The following is a 12,597-nucleotide window of genomic DNA, read 5'->3' as shown; positions in this document are numbered from 1 at the left end:
ACATATTAGAATAACATCTCTATTTATAAAAGAAATTAAGAATACTTTATATGATCTTATGTGGACACCTTGTGTCAAACATATTAGAATAACATCTCTATTTATAAGAGAAATTAAGAATATTTTATATGATTTTATTTAGACACGGTATTAACACCATTTAAATGAAAAAAAATATTTTATTAAAAATATGTTGAAATAGAAAAAATAAGTTTGATTATTACAATGTCTCAAAAATTTTCTTCTATTATTATTTGATTATATGGTTAAACAATAAGTTAGGTATAATAAGAATATATAAAAATCATTTATTCACTTTTATTTTTTATTTCTTTTTCCAATTTTTATTTATTTTTATATTTTTATAAGAGTTATAAAAAAATTGGAGTTCTATTTGATTTTTAATTTTAATTCAAAATTCTAGATTCCAATGTTTATTTTTAATTTTTATTTATTAATGGTTTATTTCTTCTCATTTCATAACTAAAAAATTATTTTTAATATTATTATTAGTTAGAATTTTGACCAAATTCTATTCAAACGTTCATTTTAAAATTTATTATCCTTATCATTATCTTCCAACGTTTATATTTGAAATTTGATGCATCTGCTATTTATACCTAATATTAGATCTGTTTTTTCATTTTTCTCCAGATGAACTATATTAGATGGTTCATAGACCTCAATCTAATGATGTGAGTTATTCAAAGATCTGTCTTCCGAATCCATGACATAAAACATTTCAATTGGGGACATGTTTAAAACCAGTGAATGTGTTTGAATCAATCTAATGATGTGAGTTATTCAAAGATCTGTCTTCCAAATCCATAACATAAAACATTTAAATTATCAACATGTTTCAAACCAGTGAATGTGTTTGAACCTAATGATGTGAGTTATTCAAAAGATCCATGACATAAAACATTTAAATCACCAACATAATTAAATGAAGATAACATGATTTAGTAAAGAAAATAAAAATAAAAGAAAATCCCTACAAACTCATAAATTAAGTCAAAGATCAAACAAAATAACTATTATATAAAAAAAAATCCCTACAAACTCATAAATTAAGTCAAAGATCCAAGAAAACAACTATTATATATATATTATATTAAAAAATTAAGAAAAAGAAATTTTTTATTTAAAAAATTATTGAAAATAAAGCCAAAGCGCAGATATCTTATTGACACAGCATCTCTTTTGATATTCGCACATTCCAATAAAAATAGGAATTTTTATTAAAATAGGCCGAATGATAATAGTTTTTTTATTGAATCACGAAACTTGTCTTCATATATGGATCTCGTTTCAATAAATAGTAGTTTTTTTATTTTTTAATTGTGGAAAGTAAAGAAAATGATTTGTACTAGCATAACTTGTCTACGCTTATTGACCCATTTCAATGAAAAAACGGAAATTTAACATAGATTAAGATGAATCTTTCGGATATAACATTTCTCCACTATAAGATGAAACGTGAGGAATCTTGTATCAAGAATGGTTGAAAACAGCACAAATGAATCTTACTGGACCATGTCATTGGATATTATAGCCCATCCCAACGAAAATAGAGATTTTTTTTTTAAAAAACATTGGAATATTGGTCCATATCCAGGAATTTTTATCTAAAAAATTGGTGAAAACAATAGGAACGGGTACCATAATGAAAACATTTATTAATAATTTGTTTTTAAGATATACATAAGGATTTAGAAAAGTTTGTCTTTAAATTAATATTATTCTAGATTTATTTTAATTTCGAAAAGTTTAGAGAAAAGTTTTATTTTGTTGAGAAAAGTTTTGGGCTATAATCACATCAAAATTTATTTGTGGATGTTTTTCTAACCAGTGAGTGTAGTTCATATATATATATTCTCTTCTTACATAAGAATACCATTAGCAAAATCATGGGTTGCTAAAACTTAGAGCCAAAACCTGCCAATGCTAAATTGGCTAGTTTACCTCATTTTTATTTTTATTTTTATTATGAGTTTTATTCATTTGCCTCTCACCACAACTGTTTATTTTAAAGTATTAAATCATCTAAATAAAAATTCGAAAAATATTATAAAAATATGGAAAATAATAAAATAAATATTATTGATATAAGATGACTAAAAATATTAACTTATTTCAAAATAAGTAATTTAAAATATTAAAATAACAAAAATGAGTTTTCCTAACAAAAACATATTACAAAAATTTTGACATAGATATTTTGACACTGAGTAATTTGTTGTTGATGAAGACTTCTGGAGAATTTCGTGTTATGATAGTGGACTTGCCTAACATTTCAAGTGAACCCTTCACCCATCATCAGGGTCTTGGGTGAAGCGTTCACCCCAATTGTTGGGCAAATCCACAATCATAACACACTTAACATTTCAAGTGAACCCTTCACCCATCATCAGGGGCTTGGGTGAAGCGTTCACCCCAAATGGTGGGCAAATCCACGATCATAACACACACTTCTCTATAAGTCTTCATCAACAACATATTTCAAAATGTTAATCTCATTCCCATGAAAAGCTAAAACAAAAAAATAATAATAATAACCAAATTAAATATAAGTAACAATATATGTCTTAAAAATTTGATTTTTTAATTTTTTTTTTTTAAGTAAGTTGAGCTACTGGTTAAAGAATTAAGGTATAATGCATAGGTACAAATGGTTGAGCATTCAGTTAGCTAGCAGTGGGAAACAAAGAGATATACTTCCTTACTATGTCATTATTCAGAATTATCTACGAATCAAAAGGTAAATGTTGTAACGTTATAATTGATAATGGAAGTATTGACAATTGGCATCTATATAGATGGTGGAGAAGTTAAACCTAAAGAAAATAATGAATCCTACTCCATACAATGTGTCATGGTTGTGGAAAGGACATCATATCCTGGTAAATGAACAATGTGAAGTAGAGTTCCAAATTGGGTGCTATAAAGATAAAGTACATTGTGATGTCATGCCCATGAATGTATGTCATGTTCTTTAAGCAGACCTTGGAAATATGATAGAAAATCATTGCATGATGGAAGAAGCAACACATATATTTTTGAAAAGGATGGTGAAGGGCATACGTTTTTTTCATTGAAGGATAAAAGTTTACTAGAGGAGAACAATTCTAAAGTACTACTACTTAGCAAAAAGGACTTTTTGCAAGAAATCAAACATGAGGAGATAAAACTTTGCTTTGATTGGTAGGTCTAAAGTAGTCGTCACAAGTACAAATTTGAATGGTTTTCCCGAGGAAATTAAAAATATGTTGGATGAGCTTCTTGGCATTATAGTTGATGACTTGTCAGATAAATTTCCTCTCATAAGGAGTATGAGTTATCACATAAACTTGATTGTAAGTGTTATCCTTACAAATAAAGTAGCTTATAAGATGCCTCCAAGAGAGAATGAGGATATAAAACGACAAGTTCAAGAATTTTTATATAAGGGTCTCATCTGAGAACGCTTAAGTCCACATGGTATTCCCATAGTATTAACTCTAAAGAAGGAGGGAGGATTGAGGATTGCATCAAATGCAGGGCTATAAACAAAATTACAATCAAATATAGATTCCCCTTACCTCACATTGATGATCTATTAGATTGTTTAAGCGGTGATGGATACTTCTCCAAAATAGATATGAAAAGTGGATATCATCAAATCCAAATTAAGAAAGGGGATGAATGGAAAACAACATCCAAAACTAATAATGAATTGTATGAATGGTTGGTGATTCCTTTTAGATTGACAAACACACTCATTACGTTCATGAGGTTAATAAATAAAGTGTTGGAAGAATTTATAGGTAAATTTGTTATTGTTTACCTATATTATATCCTAATTTATAGTCAATAAAAAAAGAGCATCTAAGGCATGTTAGAATGGTGTTGAGGAAATTGCAATAAGAGAAATTACTGATTAATTTGAAGAAACATATCTTCATGAAAACATAATTATTGTACTTGGGATTTGTGGTGTCAATGAATGCATTGAACATGGATCAGGAGAAGATCTGGGCCATAGTCAATTAGCTTACCACATGGAATGTTTGCGAAGTAAGAAGCTTTCATGGTTTGACAAGTTTCTACAGAAAAAATAAAATTAAGCAACCATTTTATTAGACAAAATATGCTAATAAGAGCTTTGAGTTGTTAAAGAAAAAATCGCAAAGCACTGCCATATTTTTACAATTTTTTCTAGGTTGAGACTGATGCTACTCAGACTGCATTAGGAGCAATTCTATGCCAAGAAGGGAAGCCAATTTCTTCAGCAAAAAACTAAATGAAGAAAAAAAATATTCTTCATATGACAAGGAATTTTATGCTATTATCCAAAACCTAAAAATTTAGAGACACTACCTTATTCCCAAAGAATTTATTCTTTATAGTAATAATCATCCATTGCAAATCATCAACAACCAGACAAAATTAAATTAAAGGCATGTTAAGTGGATTAATTTTTGCAAAAATTTACATTTGTTGTCAAACAAAGAAGTGGGAAATCAAATAAGGTAGTAGATGCATTAAGTCGAATTAATCTAGTCCTACATGAATTTCAAGTGAAGGTTATAGGGTTTGATGATTTCAAAGACATGTATGAAGAAGATCGATATTTCAAGGAAACTTGTGTAGCTTGCAAAAAATATATAACTAGAGGCATAAATCCATGGATAGGCTTTATGATACAAGAAGAATTATTTTTCAAAGCTAGTCGATTATGCATTCCTAAATTTTCAATGAGAGAAAATATGTTAAAAGAAAAACACAGTGGAGGATTATCAAGGCATTTTGGACAAGATAAAACTTTCACCTAGGTACATGTATTTTATTTTTGGAAAGGTATGTAGGCTAACGTTAAAATATTTGTGGAGAGATGTAGAGTATGTAAACATGCCAAAGGAAGAAGTCAAAATATTGGATTATATCATCCCTTACCAATTCTAAACATGTCATGAGACTAGGCCAAAGGAAAAGCAAATCAAGTGGATCAAAGTAAAAGGAGCACTAAGATGCTTATAAGAAAAGGAAGAAGAATTAGGGGGAAAATATGAAAAGAGGAGAGCCACAACAGACCAGTCAAAAGATCCCAGCAACCACTGTAATATTGATGTTCATGTAAAGGATAAGTGTTAAAAATTGCATCCAGAGCTTAACCCTAAGAACAAAAAGAAATATAATAAGAAGAATAATCTCATGAGCATTGATTTGAATAACCATATTGAAAGAATATTGGACATGGATAAGAATATGGTCTATACATCAGTGTAGAAGGACATGAATCTAAGTAGCCTTTAGCAACAGAAAGAGAATGAAAATACCAGGCTCTTCCATATAAAGGTGCATGTTAGAAACACAAATATTTATGCTATATTTGACTTAGGATCACAGGTAAATCTCATTTCATTAGAGATAGTCAACAAATTGGGATTGGAAGTTTGTGATCATCCATGCCCATATCCATTAGGATGTGTAAATAATGATGCAAAGAGATGCAAGTGGGTATGTTATGGGAGTGGTCTTGATGTAGGGAGGAAGGCATATATGCTACCATTTTGAAGTATTGAATGGGGCAGTTCTTAAGTACCCTACGTACGACAAGGAGCTTTATGCCCTAGTGTAAGTTATGAATAAGTGGAAGCACTATCTGATGGGAAAGGAGATAATAATCGACATTGATCACCATCCAGTATAGTACATGTAGGTGTAGATTAATATACATATACCAGGAATTACAAGTGGATGGCATTTCTATCATAGTTCCATTTAATGATCAAGTATAAGAAGGTCAACATAAACAAGTTGGCCAACATGATTTCAAGGCCACTCATATCAAATATCATAGCTTCAAAAAGTATGATGCACATGGAGAAATTCGCCCATGATTCATATAGAGAGGAATATTCAGAGGACGGGGACATCAAGTAGGTGTTTTAGTAGTTGCAAATCCAGAATCATGTGCACAATGGTGACAGTACAATTGACTACCATCTCCACAATAGGTTACTTTATAGCTTGGATAGTCATGTGTTCCTAAAGGTGATAAATTGCAATTGATTAGAGAGGCTCACACCTCTAAGGTTTTAGGGAACTCTGGTGTAGGGAAGATAGTGGCCAGCTTATAAAGGTATGTGTCTTCACCCTATGATGTAATAACATGTAGCTAGGTTGATAATAATATGCATGCTTTTTTGTATTAGTAAGCCTAGTAACAAGAAACATGGTCAATATCATCCCTCACATGTGCCCACTCATGCTTGGGAAAGTATTTCGATGGACTTTGTGGGAGGTTTACTAACAACCAGGAATGGACATGATTAATTGTTTGTGGAAATTGATAGGTTCAGGAAGATGTGTGTTTTGATGCCTTGTAAAAATACCATTAATGGGAAAGTAGTAGGTTAAATTGTTCTTTGGATAGGTACAGGTGCACTTTGGGTTACTAAGGAGCATCATTTTAGACAGGGACACACTATTTCTCATTGCATTTTGGACTGTATTTTGGGATAAGATTGACATGAAGTTAAAGAGGTATATAACATTCTATCCACAAATATATAGACAGACAGAAGTAGCCAATAGGAATTTGGTGCAACTTTTAAGGAAAAGGTGGGAGATCATGCCCATAGGCTCAGTCTACCCACATACTACATGCACATTTACTAAGTTGAGAATGTAGAGAATCGGTGATCCAGACTTACGCAGGAACACAAAGAAATACAAAAATACACATATACACAGAGATGCAACAAAAATAAACCTTCATTTCATTAATATCAAAGAAATGAAATATGCTTACATACAAAAATGGAAATAAACCACCTCAGTGGATGGTAGCTTATCTCTGACAAAATATGTGGTAGCTACATGCCTCTGAACTTTGTTACAATGAGACTCAAAGACCTATTTATTATGGAGAAATAATGGAAAGCTCTAAAAATCAAAAAACCTAACCCTAGGAGATGAAGTGACAAAACTATGGGCCTCGTTTTGGTAAATTGGTACATCAAATTCCTGTGGTCGTAACTTTGACATATGATCTCCGTTTGACGTGAACAATACCTCATTAGAAAGATCTATTCAAGGAATACAACTTTTGACTGCAAGCATAATTGAAAGTCTAATGTTTGTCTGTTCTCCTAAAAAACGTCGTTTAGGGCCTTGTTGACATGGCGAATTTTCGCTATACCAACAAGAGGAACTAACCTGATCACAGACCCCAATTAGATCTACTTTCGTTTGGGATGGATAGCTCCAACAGGTTTTAAAGGATCTCGTAAACTGTTAAAGGTGTTGAGAGATTGCTTCCTTAAGGAAGACTTCAATTGAATCAACAAAAGAAACAGCTAACCTATATGTATCAAATCCTATCTACACTACTTCTCACTACTTAAGCTAGTCCTAACTATCCTAATCTATCCTACAGGAGCATAATAGAAAGAGGTTAAACATCATATGTAGATTCCAAGTCCAAATGAATCAATTACTGGTTCAATAAGAACAAGGTTGTATTAAATCCTAATTGCAATCCAATTACTTATACACGAATATACATTCCTTTCCTTACAAATAACACTTGCAACTGATGTTTAACAAAGTCTCGAATCAACAACCTTTCATGAATTAACAATGCTATTGAATTATATTCAAATAACCAGGAATAACCATGAACTGCTTATTATCAATATGCACAAAGCAAATCACATTTATCTTTATGCCAGTAGCAACAAATTGATTCTAAACATATGAGAGAAAAGGAAAATGAAACTAAAACAATGGGCTCCTTCTTGAACCAAACAGACTTCCTTATTCACAGTAATTCAAAGTTGTTCTCCTCAAACCAAAAAGCCCTCCTCTCCTATTCGGAGGTAATACTTACGCCACTGGAAATGACTCTCAGTATTCTCGTAACCTTTCGCCTTCCCCTTGTTCTTTTTAATATATAGATCAAAATACATAGACGTAGAACAATTGGTGTCACTACTGACACGTAGAAGGCATATCTGCTGGAGTGCTTCCTTTCCTGGGGAAATGAATTGATGTTGATTAGAAGAGGATGACTATGTGTCATCTCTTCATGATGAAACCTAGGACAATTTCGCTTTTGGAATACACAGGCAACACGTGGAAACCTGACCGAGAACGCCTAAGGCTGCATCTTTAAATGGAACAAATCTGCATATATGGACCTTCCAGATCTGCTCATGCGTTTCTTTTACTCCTCGCCTGCCGAGATAATAGACATCAGCTATGCCTATGAAAATATGATAGAAATGCTTAAAAAACATAAGCCTTGCCTTCATTAAACGTTTATAACATTAACAGGAACAAATGTGAAAGAATCGACCCCTGTTTTTTTAATTCATGCATTGATTAAGCCCCGCAAGCGTAAACTCGATTTACATGGAAAATCATTGCATAACACAAACCCAGATCCAAAATCCGGACTTGAAATATTATAGATGGGAACCCATACCCTATCGGGTCTGCAATATGGGATTTTCCATTAAAGACTACGACCACAACATTTTATCAAATACACAGGAAAACACTGGAAAACCTACAGCTGAGCCATAAGGCCAGACTTCAAATGATATATACTCGGGCCTATAGTTATCATCGGGTCTGCCACATCGCATCGCAATGCTCCAATGGCGAGTGAATGGACCTTGGGTTTCATCGAAGCTCGATTGCGATATGCGATGGGGCTCTGGACCCGAAATATATATGATGTGGTTAATAATGCCATCAGGTCTGGAAGACAGGTGCGTCTTATATATATATATATATATATATATATATATATATATATATATATATATATATATATATATATATATATATATATATATATATATATATATATATATATAGTTAATAATGCCATCGGGTCCAGTGCCTTATGGTATGCATTGTGTTGATTACGATAAGCGGAGAAAGGGTGATTTACGCATGTTTGTGAAGCATTTCCATTGTAAAGAGTTATAATGGAAATAAAGGTGCAATAGAAGGTTTTTGAGGGTTGAAAAGGTCTTGATGGAGGATATGAATGAAGGGATGGAAAGGGTTATAGATGAATCATGCAGTAGATATTTATAAAGGGGTATTAACCATTAAAAATTGGGGATTTGACTTGGCACAGAGTTTAGATCCTTGGGATAAAAGAAAATCATTCAGAGAAGTGAAAGATCAAACTTCTAGGGGACCCATTTAAATTTGCTACCAGAGCATGTTTAAATAGGGTGGTGGTTGTGGCCACAAAAAACGACAAACTGCTGGGTGAACCAGTTATCTCTGTTTCCAAATAAACCTTGGATCAATAGAACATCAGGGTGTTAAGATAAAATTTAAATGCAAACTATACAGATGGGTAGGCATGGGTTCCACTTCAACATTAATTGCTTCAAGTGGCATAAAGACAAATAGCTTCTACTTACTGATATGGTTTTGACAGGCATTCTCCTATGGTAGTATTATGGGATTTATTGACCATCCTTTACTTGTTTCCTACTTTCAAAATCCTTTCATGGCCATCACTAGTCTGTCAATACCTATTTTAGGTGTGTACCTCAGCTCTTTATCGCTCATCAAACTTGATTTAGATATGTTTATCTGCACTTTGTATAAGAATTTCAGTGCTATATTTTCATATGATTGAATGGGGTGCAGTCATGGATCATGACATATTTTTAAACCGCTTAAGCAAGGTTGGGCTTGTTGTGTCAACCAGTACTTTGAGCCCAGCAACAGTCCTTACTCTAACCGGCTTCCCAAACAACCTGTCCTTCCAGATTGGCACAAGGACTTGACATTTCATTTTCTTTTAAATAAGTCCTTCCAATTTCAGGGATAAGGACTAGAGCACATTTGGATTTGCCATAGGGTGTACGACGGTGAGCTTAGCCCATGAAATGAGGTATACTTGTAGATGACAAGTATTGGAGAATTTAGTGTGGTGGATGGGACTAATGGAGAATAACTGCAAACCTTACAGGCAAGTATAGGCTAGGTCTGAGTGGGATTTATTCAAAATGCAGCGTTCCTCCATGCCAGTCCAGCTGTAGTTACACATTTTTTGTTTTATAAAGAAGCCCCTACATGCTCTAGGTATCCAAGTTATCAACAGATCTTGCCCAGTTCCCAACAGATTCTAATGAGTGGCTTCACTTTGAATTCCACCTCTGATTTTCCAGTTGTCATGGGCTCATTGAAAATTTGTTTGATTTGCAAGGTAATGATGGATTTAGGATCAGCAGACTCATCAGCAGGTTAATGAAGGAGGAAAAAGCTGAAGGTGGCGAATGGGGCAATATGAAAAAGGTAAAAATGAGACTGGAGGACCGAAATCAGTTGGCTAAAAAGGAATGCAATTCAAAACAGAAGGAAAATAAACTTTGCAGAAAAACAATAAAGGAAAAGATAGGAATGTAATTAAACTAACAACAAAAATAAAATGAATTCTAACCTACTCAGGAGATAACCAATATGTGGTGGCTACTGGAAATATCTCTTCAGATGTTGGCCATTAACGTGGAGTTTTTCAGTTTATCCCTGTAAAGTTTTCAACCTATAAGTTCCTTGACCAATTTTTTCCACAACTTGGAGTGGGCCCAGCCATAAGTGTTGGAATTTCATGTGTTTACCTTTTGGCTCATTCAACTTGTCCCATTTCAGGACTAGCTCTCCTACTTGGTAATCTTTATCTCCTACCAGATGGTGATCAAACCATCTCTTCACAATCATTTGGTGATTTCTGAATTTATTTCTGGCTTTATCTCTCAATTCCTCCAACCTCATCAGTTGGTTGATCCTCTCTTGAAGTAAGGCTGAAGGGGTTCCTCTTGAAGCTTGGGAGAGCTGTAGAGAGCGAAGGGTAATGTTGGAAGGCAAGATGGCTTCCTGTCCATAGACGAGGAAGTATGGGGAGTTTCCCAAGTCCACTTTTGGGGTGATCCTATCAGCCCAAAGGGCATTTGTTAGAGCATTGTGCCAATTCCTCTGGTTGTCAGTGACATATTTATGGATTATGCGGATGAGATTTTTATTCGAGGACTCTACAACTCCATTTCCCTGGGGGTAATAGTTTGATGCATACCTTATGTGAATTGATTTATCAATAGCATATTCAGTCAATTTCAGTGATGAAAAGTAAGAACCATTATCAAATATGAGAGCGTCAGGGATGCCAAACCTGTTGATAATAAATTTCTCAACAAATGATATTACCTCGTCTTCGTTTACCTTCCGAAGCAGGATGGCTTCGGTCCATCTGGTGAAGTAGTCAGTTGCCATGAGTATATACTTATGCTGCTGTGAAGAATTTGGAGTGATCTCACCTATGACTTCTAGGCCCCATTGCTGGAACGGACGATAAATCATAACAGGCCCGAGGGAAACAACTGGCTTTCTTTCTCGTCCTGCAGTGGTTTGACACACCTTGCATTTGCGAGAGTAGGCATGTGAGTATCTGAACACTATGGGCCAATAATATCCAGCTCTTAATATTTTGTGAGTAGTGGTCTCTCCACCGTAGTGACCACCTGCTGGGTCATCGTGCATTTCTTTCAAGACATGATCAGCATCATCCTTTTCCAAACACCTCAGCCAGATTCCATCATAATTTTTTTCTATATAATGTGTCATTGGCCAAGTGATACTGATTAGATTTCAACCTGAGTGCACTCCTTTGTGATGCATCCATGTTTTGAGGACATGATCCTCGTGTTAGATAGAAACATATGACGTAATACCATGACTCAGGATCCAAAAGGGATTCTGACACTTCACATTCATATATTACCATCTCATTAATCCATAGGGGCTCCTCCCTGAGTTCTACTTCTTCGTTTTGCATGCTCTGTGCTTCTGGTTCTTTGGATGCCCCTTCTTTATCCACCAAGGCTTCTACTGCTAGCCTACACAATCCCTACCCTCGAACTATCTTTGCTAGCTTAATCTCGAGGTCGAATTCTTGAAGTGCGGTTATCCAATTTCCTCTCCGTTCACCCATTTCTTTCTACACGAAGAGGGCTCTTACAACAGGATGGGGAATGATTACTTTAGTCCTGGCCTTTAATAAATAAGGGTGAAAGTGTTTTACGGCTTTAAAAACCACAAAGCCTTGTTTCTCCACGTCTGGGTAGTTCAGTTCTGCTCCTTGAAGATTAGAGCTCATATAAGAAATAGGGACTTCGTTGCCATCATCATTTTTTTGAGTGAGGATTGTAGCATATGAAACATCAGAAGCAAAAGTGTACAAGAAGAATTCCTTGCCGAAATTGGGGCTGACCAATGCAGGAGATTTTGTGATGGCCTCCTTGATTTGCTAAAATGATTTCTTAGTTTCATCGCTTCACTTATACACAACGTCCTTTTTCATCATTAGCTGCATAGGGTGCACTATTTCTACAAAACCTGAAACAAATTTCCTAACTAAATTAATTTTCCCGAAGAAAGATTGCATTGCCTTTTTATTTTGCAGGGGGTTGTATTCTCATGATAGTCTCTATTCTTTCAGGATCAATAGCACTCCCTTCTTTAGAGAGGATATGACCTATTAGTTTCCCTTCTGTAACTGCGAAGACGCTCTTCTTGGGATTC

This window comes from Pinus tabuliformis, chromosome 8 (genome assembly GCF_031772625.1).
Source record: "Pinus tabuliformis cultivar Carrire ecotype Pingquan chromosome 8, CPIR1, whole genome shotgun sequence".
Lineage (NCBI taxonomy): Eukaryota > Viridiplantae > Streptophyta > Pinopsida > Pinales > Pinaceae > Pinus > Pinus tabuliformis.
Note: the sequence above shows the minus strand (reverse complement) of the source record.